Source organism: Idiotropiscis lumnitzeri, chromosome 21 (assembly GCF_059441095.1).
Source record: "Idiotropiscis lumnitzeri isolate Australia: NSW breed Sydney's pygmy pipehorse chromosome 21, RoL_Ilum_1.0, whole genome shotgun sequence".
NCBI lineage: Eukaryota > Metazoa > Chordata > Actinopteri > Syngnathiformes > Syngnathidae > Idiotropiscis > Idiotropiscis lumnitzeri.
Window position 1 is genome coordinate 8,066,423 of NC_142411.1, and position 13,529 is coordinate 8,079,951.

Genomic DNA, 13,529 nt, shown 5'->3' on the forward strand with positions numbered 1-13,529 from the left:
GAGGATCCATGAGAATGAGATGCAAAAAGAATGCTAGTGGAAGGAAGCTTTTTTTTCTTTTTATTCCTATCTGTGTCTGGGCACATACATGTGAGGGCATCAAATGAGTCATTATGAAACACTCTATAGGGACACAAACCTGCTCCTGCTTTTGTAGGACCTGAAAGGCTCAAACTGAGATGTAAAGAAACTAGCAGCCTTTTATTTTAGCATGTTTTAGAAACAGTAGCCACCGCATGAAAGGTCTGTTTACAAATAATAAAGCCTAATATGGCTCAGGCTCAATCAAACCATCCCAGTTGGCTTATAATCAAACAACCCATGAGTCTAAAGTGACCTTGCTGTCTTTAATCCGCTCTCAGACAACAAGTTTGGATTGAAACAAGAGAATTTCCCAATGCCACATCTAATGCGATTTAATTAGGTACCCCGGTGACGCTGTCTGGGGTCCATTGAAAAGAAATGCTAACAAGGCCTGTGGGCTTTGTTATTACACCTTGTATATATAAAACAAGCATATGGTTTAGTTTTGTCTGCCAGATTATTACATAATGTTAAATAGCAGCTATGTCACATTGCTAGGGAAGTTTTTCTTGAGGCGTCTAGATCCCATTAACAAAGCAGGACAGTCATCATCAGGAAGTGAAAGAATATGAAGAACTGAAATAATAGTGAGAAGCTCTGTTTCAGCCACAACACACTTTATGCGATTCTATCTTAGTACAAATAAATTGAGAAGGCCAAAGGCTTCATATGCTGGCAGGAGAGGCTTGAGTGCAGTTGAAATTCTGTTGGGCTTCCCAAGAGTGCTTGTGCATTTGTGTTGATGCGAGAAGTGGTTGTTATTTAATGAGCCATTTGACATAGTGGATAGAGACTGTTTGTTCTGACACAAATGTGTGTGATTCTGCGTAATAGCTGTGTGTGTTCGGCATAATAAGCTTTTTACACATGGCTGAATTATCTCTAATTGAAAATAAACAATGATACGCATTCGTTTGTTTTAGACATAATGGAACAAACACAAACCTCTTTCTGACTGTTCTCCGCAGTGATCGTGAATGGTGCAGCGTCACCCGATGGGATCAGAAAGATGAACATTAGTAGGGCTTCAGCTCTCCCGTGACCGCTCTGAAAAACACACCAGAGAGAAGGCACATTGTGTTTTATGACGTTTAGTCATACAGTCGTTGGGACGGTCTTAAAATGAGTCACAGTCTGACTCACTGCTGCTCTTACAGCCTAATCAAAGAGAATTATGACTAGCCACAGGCAGATTCTGTTATCCCCGATAGGACTGTTATGATCTCATCGGCCACAATATTAGATACACTCACATAATCTAATGCAGGGATGGCTATGCGATGGCCGGCGACTACACTCTGAGTGCCCCTAAATAATTTTTTATTTTTCTGTCCGCCCCCCCACCCCCAAATTTTTTTTAGTAATATCACCATTCACCACTAGATGGCAGACCTGGTTTAGTCGCACTTACACAGAGTCTTATAAGGCCAATTACCACATGAGTATTCCTAACATTTTTGGGTGGATTTGGAAAGGCAAGACAAACATAGCCTCTGAATAATATCGCAATTTGTTGTTACCATTTGAGATCCAATACAATAGCTAAAGTACAATTTCTATTTACAAATATAGTGCTCAGTTTTTAATCAAACCTGTTCTACAGGTATAAATGTTACAATGTTATTTTTACTTGACAAAATATATTGTTTTGAATGTGATTTATTTAGTTAATGGGTTGTTCCAAAACAACACAGCACTTAAGTGTAGGCAAATGAAATACATGTGAACAAAAACAGAATATTCACATACTGTTCCTTTAAATGTTAATATATCACAAGGGAAAGACACCGGTAGTCTTATGTAGTGCTTAATACATTCATTAGTCCAGGCGTGGGCAAACTACAGCCCGGGGGCCACATGCGGCCCGTTAAATGTTTTAATCCGGCCCGCCGAATTAGAAAAAAATTAAAAGAATAAACCTTGTTAATGTTTTATTTTCTAAATACTGTGGTGTGTCAAAGACAGATATTTTGTTGTAATGCTTTTGTTTATTTTCATTTAAAATTAAATGTATTTTTTTCTCCAATGAGGTGAGGTTACCAAAACACTCCATCCATCCGCTCGTGGTACGGCCCCTCTGTCAAATTTTAGAACTCATTGTGGCCCACCGATCAAAAAGTTTGCCCACCCCTGCTTTCGGCCATCCAGCATCATGAAAAAAAAATTTGGTCCATCGGTTGTTAGTTGCATTGATGGAGGGAAAAGTTACAAAATTATTTTTGTCTCATTTTTTTTTTTCACAAAACCTTCACATTTGAACAGGGGTGTGTAGACTTTTCATAGTCGCAGTACTTCCTGATGTATTAATCCTTGCTTATAGGGATGGATTTCACAATATTTCTTCCATTCATTCATCCATCCAGCCATCCTCCCATCCATCTGCAAAGGCTGCATTTATATAAGAGATGCAGTCGCCGGGGCACTAAAAGCCAAATGCAGTGAAGTGAATCTACATTACGGCCTCTGTTATGAGAGAACTCCAAATGGCATCACCGCTCACTCGGAATTAATAGAGTTAGTTACACACAAGGGGGAGGATTTTCTTCAATAGAGGATCTGCAGTGTGCTCCAAGCCTCTCGATTCCATCACGAAGCATCAAAGTTACTCTGGTGTATGGAGTAAAGAGGATCATTTGTACAGCTAATTCCAATTTATGAAAAAAAAACAAAAAAAACACTTAACTGCCGCAAATTAAACATACGGTCATTCTGCAAATTAAATACTGAGATGAATAGAAAGGAAAAGGGCAGCGGAGACACAATAGAGTTGAAGCATGGGTGTCTTTTTAATTTTGTAAATGCTCATAAAGTTCCCCAAACTAAATTAAATTAAATTCAAAAGCATCTTAAATTACGACAGCTTAGTGAGGAGTTGTGACCGTCTCCAAACAGCGGCCAACCTGCCTCAAAATAGAGATTTGACTGCACAACATTGACGTTACGTTTATAGCTTTCTTCTTTTTGAGCTTCTCCATATTTTTTCAAGTTGCATGAAGATAAATGCCCGCTCAAAGAAGTATGAATTATTTTTCTTCCTGGAGAGCCGCAGAGGACCGCGGTAATAATGTGCAATCTTCGGCTTTGTTTTTCACTCCCCTGGACTAATACATCAAAACTTCACTGTGCAAATCAAATTAAGTGCTGCGTGTGTTATTGTCCTCATCGTTCATCACAGTGCTCTGCTTGCTTTTGGAAGCTTTATCCACAATGTGCACTTTAACTGCATAGCGATGCAGGTGTTGTCAGAACATCAGCGTCTGTGAATAATATATTTTCCGATGTGATTGCTTAAAACCTTTTAAGGTAATTTATCGGAACAGAACACACAGGCAGAAAACATCCATTCCAATTAGCTTAATCGGCATTCAAAGCGATAGCTCACTCCTGACGTGACAAAAGAATGATAGCTGATGCGCATACAATATACGCGTACGTTGCCATGGTGAAAATACGCGTTTAGGGAATGCTGCTGTGCAAGATGCAACACAAACACAAGCCTGGAGGAGTATGGAGACATTCTCCGTTTCATACAATATAAAAAGAGGAGAGACACACACGCAGAGTCATATAGGCAAAAGATTAATCCTCCAGGACAACACGTTCTGGTGAATTTGCAGCTCTATTTATTCCAGTGCAGCTGGCTCAGGGCCCCACTTCCAGGGCTAACAAGGCCTGCATGAGGCCACACAGTCCCCCGTGGATGAGAGCTGCTGGCTGGGCCACAGAAAAAGATAAAAGCAGGCTGTGCCAGCATTATCTAACACATGCAAGAAAATTAATAAATTGCACGTAATCGGATTGTTTGCACTGATTTTGTAATCTAGATTTTGTTTTGTTTTGAAAAATCCTGCTCTCCTCAGCAACAGCAGTCAAAGTGGGTGTTGTATGCCAACCGGATGACAGCAGAGTTTGGTCAATACCAAAATAGAACCAGTATTGATCTGCCTGTTAGATCTCGTTACACATGTCCTATTTATCCCGGCAAATATGTTTGTTTGTGTGGCAGCTGATCGTACCGCTGTAATAAATCCAATTGAGAAGGAGCACATGATTATGAAAGGAAGTTGGGAATTTTCCATAGTATCATTTAGTGCAGGCTAGTTTATACCAAGACCTTAAAGGGGAAGTCAACCCCCCGAAAAATCTTAGCAATAAAATCTTTTATGCACCTTCACTGGTCAAAAAATAGCATTCTGATGAGTATTTTGTTTGTGGAATTTGAGTTAAGCGGTAAAATCCAACTGAAAATGACATCACAGTTGCTCAGGGATCAGGTAATCACAGCTCATCTATTTTCTGAAGCTGAGTCACGATTGGTCGTTAGCTGAACCCTGAGCGACTGTGATGTTATTTTCATTTGACACAAGTGATAAAATGTCCGCACCCTGTGATGGCTAAAAACGGGTGGATTTTATGGTTAAACTCATGTTCTGCAAATGCAGTATTAATCAGAATGTCATGTTTTGACCAGTGGGCCTGCATAGAACAAATTCTAGTCACGAACAATTTTGGGCTGACTTCCCCTTTTAGACGGATATCAAGGTAATTGACTAAATTCTCAGTTTTACTATGACTACCATCCATCTATCCATCGGTTTTCTGTCTCACTACTTCAATGTCATTGTGGTCCAAGCATCTACTATACAATGTACAATATCAGCAGCAGTAACAGCAAAGCCAGGATAACGAACGTGCACGCTGAAGGGGAACAAAAGCTGATCTCACAAAAGGAGGCCTCAGTGGATACTACAAGAACAAAAGGCTTTTCATTTATAGTTCTTTGTGATTTATTTATCTACTTTCCAGAAGCACAGTGACCAGCATCCAATCATTGTTGTTCCACCAACACCATGTTTTTCGGCTATTAGTACTATTACAGATGTGCTGTATATAGTTTGGAAAATGACATTGAGTAGCACCATTTAGCAAAGAGAAATTAAATAAATATAATCACAAAATGTACAGCACAACAGAAAGAACATATCTTGAAAGACATTGTAGTAGAATTTAATGCGGGTAATGAAATTTGAAATATCAAATATCAAAACTGAACAGGAAATGTTTTAAATAATTTAATATTCATGATATTCACATAATATAATAATTAATAATTTCAGATAATAATAATAATAATTTCACATTTTTTACAAATCTATATAGTTCACTCCCCATGTTTGTCTATTTTATTTTATTTTTTTTATAAATGACCAATCTAAAGTGTTTAAAGTGACTTCTTTGCACATTCAGAGAACATGTGTCTTAGGTTCATTGAAGAAAATGAAAGTGCAAATGACTGGCACCCATTCCAGGATCTACCTCAGACTGGTGTCATGATAGACTCGAGCTCATTGGCGAACTAATGAGGACTAGTGGCATAGAAAATGGATGGATGGAGAGTCCACTAAAGTAGCTAATTGGGGTCGCCATGACAATGACAGCCACCCTCTTCAACCCATTACAAACCAGTGGACCATCCAAACCATGTTGAAGCTGTTCACATCAAGTAAAAGTGTTACTTCCTGCTGCTTGAATAAAGACCGCAAAGAAGCAATTATACAAATGAATGGGAAGACGGCTACGAACTAATTAAGTGTAGCGTGTGATCATGACGGTCTGGGGAAAGTACGGCGGACGGATTGACCAGGAGGCATTAATAAATGAATGGTGGCGCAAAGGAAGTGAGTGAAAGAGTGAGGTAACGTATGTATTGGATGAGTAAAGCAGTGCCATGCAAGTTGAATTCTAATGCTGGCCACCTGCTGAGCCCACTGTGGACACATCCAGCTGTGACAACATGCTGGAACATTAATCTTTCAAAGAAGAAGCGAAGACACTCAAAGGGAAATAAATAATACCTTACGGTATATGGAGCAAACAATAATGTTAAAGTTAAATATTTATCATCCTCTGTCTGGCCAGAAAATGCAATAAAAGTGCGGCCATGGTGACTGAGTCACATTTGATGCTTGTACACCTTGTACAAGGTTGGACAGTGGTGAGCATATCTGCCTCACAGTCGGATTGGGTTTAGAGATCGGCTCAGTATTTCCCGTGTGGAGTATGCGCTGCTGTGATCTGGAAAAATTTAAGCCATTCAGTCTCGCATCTGCCATATGCCTTCACACTTTTTAGCTGTGAAACTATACACGCTTAAAGCCTGCAGTGGGTACATTATATTTCATTAGGTTGCAACAATGAGGCGCTCTAAAAAGCACCGGTCCACATTCTATAGGCCAAGAGAATGTCGGGAAAAAGAACAAAAAGAGATGTGATGGAAATAAAATAGTACTTGTACTGTTTTTTTTTTTTCAGGTTGAGAGCAGAACAACACTGGGGCATGGAGCAAGGTGAAGGAGTTATGTAAGACATACTCATATCTTACTCCTTACTAAGACATATCTACCTTTCGGGAAAAACAAACAAACAAACAATACAACAAAAAGTCTTATTTGGTTACCATTGAACAACGAGCCTTTTTGAAAGTAATTTAAATTGAATTGCTGAGTTGAAAGTATTCAATTACCACTTTGGGTTTATATATATATATATATATATATATATATATTAGGGCTGTCAAAATTAAAGCGTTAACGCAAGATGTATTTTTTTTTTTTAAATTAACACGATTAAATAGTTAACTCCGTTTCATTTACTTCAAAAATAATTTGCAAATATTGTACCATATTAGCCGGAACAAAACACCGTGCCCAATTTACCACAGCTAAATGTGCTATTGAAGTTTAGAGAAAAATAAATTCCTGTCAAGATGACTCAATTCAGACCGTATTCAAGAAAGCTTTGATTTAAAATACACTTCATATTTGGTGATTTTACATTAATTACAAGATATTATTCAAGTACTGTATTTTCCGGACTATAATCCGCTACTTATTTCCTAGATTTTGAACCATGCGACTAATAAAACGGTGCAGCTTTGTATCTATATATCATGTGCGTAAATAATGTGGATGTAGATTAGCATGCGATGACGTGAGTGGCGCTAATCACTATTGACAACTGCAGTTTGTCAGACCTGTCTAGTGACTAAAAGCAATGAGCAACATCGCATGTTGTTTATTGCGTCTGGAAACTCTCAGAGTCCCTTAGCGGGAGAGTTTCACCACATTGTGTCTGCACTGCAAATGAATGGCTGCCTGCTCCCATACCGATTAGATTGCAATTTAATTTGGCGTGGCAGCATTTCATCACTGAGTTACAAATGTCGATTAGTTTAGTTTTGCCGTCTGACAAACACTAATAGTCCCAGCCTCCGTGCATGTTGACAATTTCAATTTTACGTTCACGAATCCAATCAAATCAAATTTGCTTTATATATCATTTTTGTCATGCAGAAAATACAGCTTAAAGGGCTGTACAATAAAACCATCCCAATTACAACAACAATATGCTAATATGCTTCAGAAATGACTTTTATATTATGAGCAGAGCTCCCTTAGAGTGGCAAGACCCCAAGATTGAATTCTGGCTATATGTAGCCTCGCTTTATGTAGGATTGAAATGTTCTACCTCGCTTACAGGAGTTTTCTCCAAGTACTTTCTCCCTCATTCTGGAAAACGTGCTTCCTCGGGTTAATTGAATATCTCTATTTGTCATGCGTTGACTGGCAACCAGTCCAGCCTCTCTCCTGCAGCTTCCACAAAAGAGGATTAATGAATTAATTACAGTGAGCAGACAACAATGTACCAAAAAAAACCAAACCCTCATTTTAATTACCGTTTTTTAACAGTTGATTTAATTTACTTCTGTGAAGAACTTAGATTTAGTGGTTGAGGTTGTTTTTGGACTCTAAGCTACTGCACCCAAAGGAGAAATACTGGAAATTGCATTTAACGGAAAAATCCATAAGGCGGTGACTCAGTTCTCCTGCTGGGTTTCAAAAAAAAAAAAAAGGGTGTATGTGTGTTTTTTTGGCAATAAAACAGTAAGATCTCACACACTTGTACTGCATCATTTAGTACAGCGCGCAGATGGATGGATTAATTATGAGGTTTCCTCTTCATTTAACGACAGCAGTCGCAGCAATAATCGGGCACATTTTGGATTCAATGATCTGATACATTTACAGGACATGTAAAGGTCTTTCCGTCCTGGAATATGTATTGCAAAAATGCAATAAAAATTCAAGAAAAAGCTAAACGCACACTCGGGTTGAATTCTTTGATCGGCACAGAAACGCAACCAGGGTGCTTTGTACTTTTAAAATAGAAACACTGCTCTTCTAAAAGTAACTTTTACTCGTGAAGCCTGTACATGTTCATAATACTTATCATTGTTACGTAATCATGATTCATCCGACTGTAACTATAGCTCATTAAAGCCTCAACACTTACTATTCCGAGCATGAAGTTTCATAATCCTACACAGTTGAGGGCGGCACTCCACTTCCATCAACAGTATTTTTTTTTTTAATAAAAATTTCACGCTTAATTACAACTACATAAACTTTCATTGTAAATGTTAAACCAATATATGTTTTCTATGCCATTAAAGTGTTCCTTTGCTGAGATGGAAACTATTTAGCAATTCGGATTCCACGATCCATATTGCTTAATGATAAGATTCCTTATCGATTCTCCTATCGATTGTTATAAGATGAGGGAGTGAAATAATGCTAATTTCAGTCTTTAATAGCTTTGATAGCAAAGCCCGTATGCACTTATTGGGCTCAAACTTTGACATTTTCACAAATGAGCTCACATTTGCGCCGTTGTGGGCGTGAACACAGCCGACGGAAGTGGCTCCCTTCATCCCCATTATAATCGTGCACGTTTGTAAGGACCTCCACTGTCGAATGATGTAAAGTCAGCCTGCCTAATCACAGATCCCGATAGTTTGAGTTTGTGCCTGAGGGATTTGTCTGGAGACTTAGATGCACTGAAATATGCCTCTATTATATTTCAAAATGGTGAAACATTAAGTCTAGCCAGAGTATTGATGGTCTTTTCCTGAGTTCGTGTCGATCTAAATCTGTGCCCCACTGTAGCATGACTAATAAACTGGGAAAGTGAAGGAGAGAATCTCAGATTAAACTGTTCTAATTTTTAGGTTTCTTACATGTGATCCAGACGTTATTTCCTCATAACCCGTTCTAGAAATTAGGCACCATCTCTTGTTTACACCAAGACGCCCCTGTATGTAATCGACTGAGTGCTCAGATTTTTATAGCCCATGCGTCAGTGACGGGGTTTTGGTGGACAGTGGGGAAGAGGTGGAGGCCTGCGCATGTTAGCAAAGCGGTTGGAAATGACCTTTCGGAACAGCTTCAATTGTACAAGAAAAAGGAGGTTGTTTATATTCATTGAGCACAGCACAGCAAATACCAAAGGGGAGTCAGAGTGGCACAAAACAGAAGTACATGTGAAAACGAGCAGCAGCAGCCTCAGAGATGAGCGGCAGAAGTCACAGATGATCATTTTCTCAAGTGCTGGTGTGGACAGTATGCAAATTCATCCTGTATTGCGCCGCATAGTTCGGCTCGATATGGTGGTCTGACAGCAGCGAGGAAAAATATTTGAAAAGGCTTCCAGGAATACATAATGGACAAGATCACGTTTTTGACATTATATCACATTTTGGTCTTTTTTTTTTTTTTTTGCACAGGGAAAAAATAACCCCTCATTGACTTAAACTCTTATGTGGCCAATAAATGTTTCTCACTTTTTTTTTTCAAGGATTTTTAGTGTCTAAGAAAAAACGGATCTGAAAAAAAGTTTATTGTTAAGGTGATTGGGTTATAATGTTTTAACTGCAACGTTTTATACAGTATACTTTATCTTTTCATGGGGCAAAATGTAAATGTTTGCCTTTCATGATGAATATGCACCGCAAATCTATTTTACACCTGAATTGTTAGTAGATTACGTTAGTCCCTTGCGAGAAGAAAAGGCCCGGCCGAGGTTTACGCCCTACAATCCAGTAGAGCAGCTCAGAATACAAATGAATGCTGAATACACGTGAGGCTGTTATGCTAATCTTAGTCAATCGCCTTTAATAAGACAATAGTAGGCTTAGAGTGTCCTCCAACCTCGACAGAAAAGTAAACTCAAATAAATGTGATAAAAAAGTGGACATTTTGCCCATCAAAATACCTTCATATATAAATCTGACATTGTAGTTATAAAACTAAACATCTGATAAGGGATTTAATCATTGGAACATTTAATCATAGCAATCCTACTTTTTGTAGTCTAAAATTAGTCAAAGTTAACATAGAGCAGATGGTGTATACTTATTTATTATCATTATTGGCAGTATTATTTTTTGTGTTTTGGTGCGTGAGTGGTTTATTTTGCATGTTTTTGGGTATGCACAATTTTTTTCGGGTGTGTGAGGTTTTTGCGTTCGTTAGAATTTTTTGGGGGGGTGTTTTTGAGAGAAAGTATTTTTGGTCTGGGAGAGTTTTTTTGAGTGATTGTAAGAGGTTTTGTAGTTTTTTGTCGGTATGGGTAACTTTTTTTGGTGTGCGGGAAAGTGAGTGCCGTTTATTTTGGTTGGTGGGTGAAATCTTTGGGAGAGTGAGAGATAATTTGGTTGCTGAAAGAGTTTTTTTTTTGGAGGGTGAGAAGATTTTTTGTGCGCGTGGAAGTGAGTGTGAAGTATTTTAGTTGGTGTGTGCAGTTTTTGGGGGAGTGAGAGATATTTTGGTTTCCTAAGAGTTTTTTGTGAGGGTGAGAATTTTTTTTTGGGTGTGTGTGAAATTGAGTGCAAAATATTTTCATTGGTGGGCGAAGTTTTTGGGTGAGTGAGAGCTCTTTTGAGGTAATTTTTCTTATGAAGTCATTTACTACGATCGAGGGCTAAAGACGTCACTACGATTGACGGCTTAAGACGTCAAAGATCCATTTTCTTTTTTTTTTTTTTTTACTTGGCTGTCAGTGAATGAGTTAATTAAACAGATGTTTCCAATAAGCCCTTAGACAGTACTAACTACACTCACCGGTGTTTGGTTCTGAGGCATTCATGTGAGTTTTAGTCATTATCATCCTGCATAGTATTTTTCATTCCTGACATGCAATTTCCAGTGCAATTACTGATCATTAAAAAAAGCTCATCCTGCAGAAATGTGTCATGTGTGCATGGAACTAATAGAAAAGGCATGCATGTGGCCAATGAGTTTGTCCTTAATATAGTTTGCCGTCTATTATGCAAATATTAGCCATTGAAGGAAATAGAACAGAGTGTCTGCTTAGGTGATTAATATATTTTCACACAAATCCTCATTGATTACTACCATTTGTGCTTTTCCTTTTTGCTCCTTGGCGATTATACTGATGTGATTTACATATGTGATAAAAAAAATAAAATAATAAAAATCAGGTCTGGGTTTTGTAAACTGAGCTCACATTTATTTCAAATATTCCCAGAAACATACATCAGGTCAGCTTTGCTCACTTTGCTTGAGTCAGGAGAAATTATTCAGTCATTTAAAGTGAGAATTTGTAATGGCGTGGAGAAATGGAAGGGAGAAATATATGTCTTTCTTGATAGATGTTGAGGCTTGTGGGACAAAGATAAAAAGAGTGATGCTGTCTGTGCTGTAAATGAGGGGTCTTGTTAAGTCTGCAGACTCCCACCCACCAGCAAAACCACATTCATTTATTGTGACAAAATGCTGCTGATGCGTAGCTGCTGCTAAAAGATTTTAAAATGCACTAGGGGGGGACATTTAGGGTCTGATTTACTACAATCCCTAATACTGGCTGCTATCGTATATTGCATGTGCACTTTAAGAGACTGTAAGCTGCTTGAGAGCATGTTGGGCGTGAGCTACAAAGATTGGACATAGACAATTTTACCATCATATCAACACATAAAATACCCTACAAGAGGTCAGCTCTCTAAGTCCCAAGAAAATGACCGCGATGATATATCTTCAGAACAGTTTCAACACAATTGTTTTTATAAGTAATCAGTATAAAACTGAATGTGTTGTTGTATTGTCCCTTTGAACAGCAATGTTAATGAAAAACTCGGATATTACGTATATGATTCATTATAAGCCTTCAGATCTGAAATTCGCATAACATTTTCTGGTCACTGCGTGTTTGACAACTCGCCACATTTGTCTACTTTATTAAGCAGAATTCATGAAGCCTAAAATTTAGTCCTTCATCTTAATTTATTTATTTACTCAACTGCATAGAAGACCGGGGAGCGTAAATCGGTAGGACTTCAAACCAGGCAGAGGACGTTATTTATTATTTTTACTAAAACACTTTATTTACATCCATTAATTTGACAAATGAATTATTGAAGTTCTCCTCCGGGAGTTTCTATTAAGAGGAAAACTTATTTCTCCTTACTGCCTTCTAACTGAGAGATAAAGTAAAAAACAACATGATATTGAAGAAAGCTATTTTCCCTCACTAGAAACTGCAGACTCACACAGTTAATTCAGGTCCACAAGAGAAGAAAGCGATCAAGATACAAAGAGCAGAACGAGGGGGAGATCAATGGTTAGCTGACCCTGACAACAGATTACGATCTGCACTTTTTTTAAAAAACAAAGAATGGAGTATCTACACAAAATGAAGCGATAAGGCGTGGTAAATGATGGGGGAAAAAGCCCAAAAGAATCTGTCCTCACAGTGTTCTAAAAGAAACTATCTCAACTACCAATTCCTAACTTTGACTTGCTATTTTACAGCAGGAATGGTGGAAGGCGGTCTCCGAGTTTCCACTTTGCAGATCATCATCTGCGGTCTTACTTGCAGTTCCTTATAAACGTACTTTGCGCACCTCAACCTGCTGCAGGACATGAGTAAATCAAGGTCTATCACATCCGCCACATTTAGTAAGAATGAGAAGCGGCGTTTGGAATGGTGGCGAATCAAGTCGGCTGTGTTCACACCCACAGCGGTGCAAAATGCCCTTTTTTAAAAGTGCTAACCTGCACCCACTGCAAAATTACCAGAACTTAGACTATGTATGTTCGTACAGGTAAATAAAATGCACCCATTCTGAATGTCAATGTCTTAATTATTAAATGAATAAAAATCAACTCTTCCTCTGAACCTAATAGAATTGTGCTCCTGGCCTCACAAGAGATGGAAATCATTCATCCAAGTATTACAAATTCACCTCAAGTCAATCGCAAGACAATGAGATACAGAACTTAGCTTGTAGTTGCGAGCAGCAACATGACAGGCGACGTGGTGACATGGCATCTAACGACAAGGAATTGCTCCCACGCAACCACAAAATTCACAACTCCGATTTGAACCCACAAGCCCACAGCCACCATTCTTCCCGATTTTTATTACAAAGCATATATTATATATATCATGCAATTATCCTAACAATGAGCCATCCAGTCATCTTTTAAAAGAGAACACTATTTCTCAATTCTGGATATTTTTATAGTCCATTTTGATTCACACACAGCTTGTTCATTTAAAGAATGTGTGTGTTTACGATCGCGGTG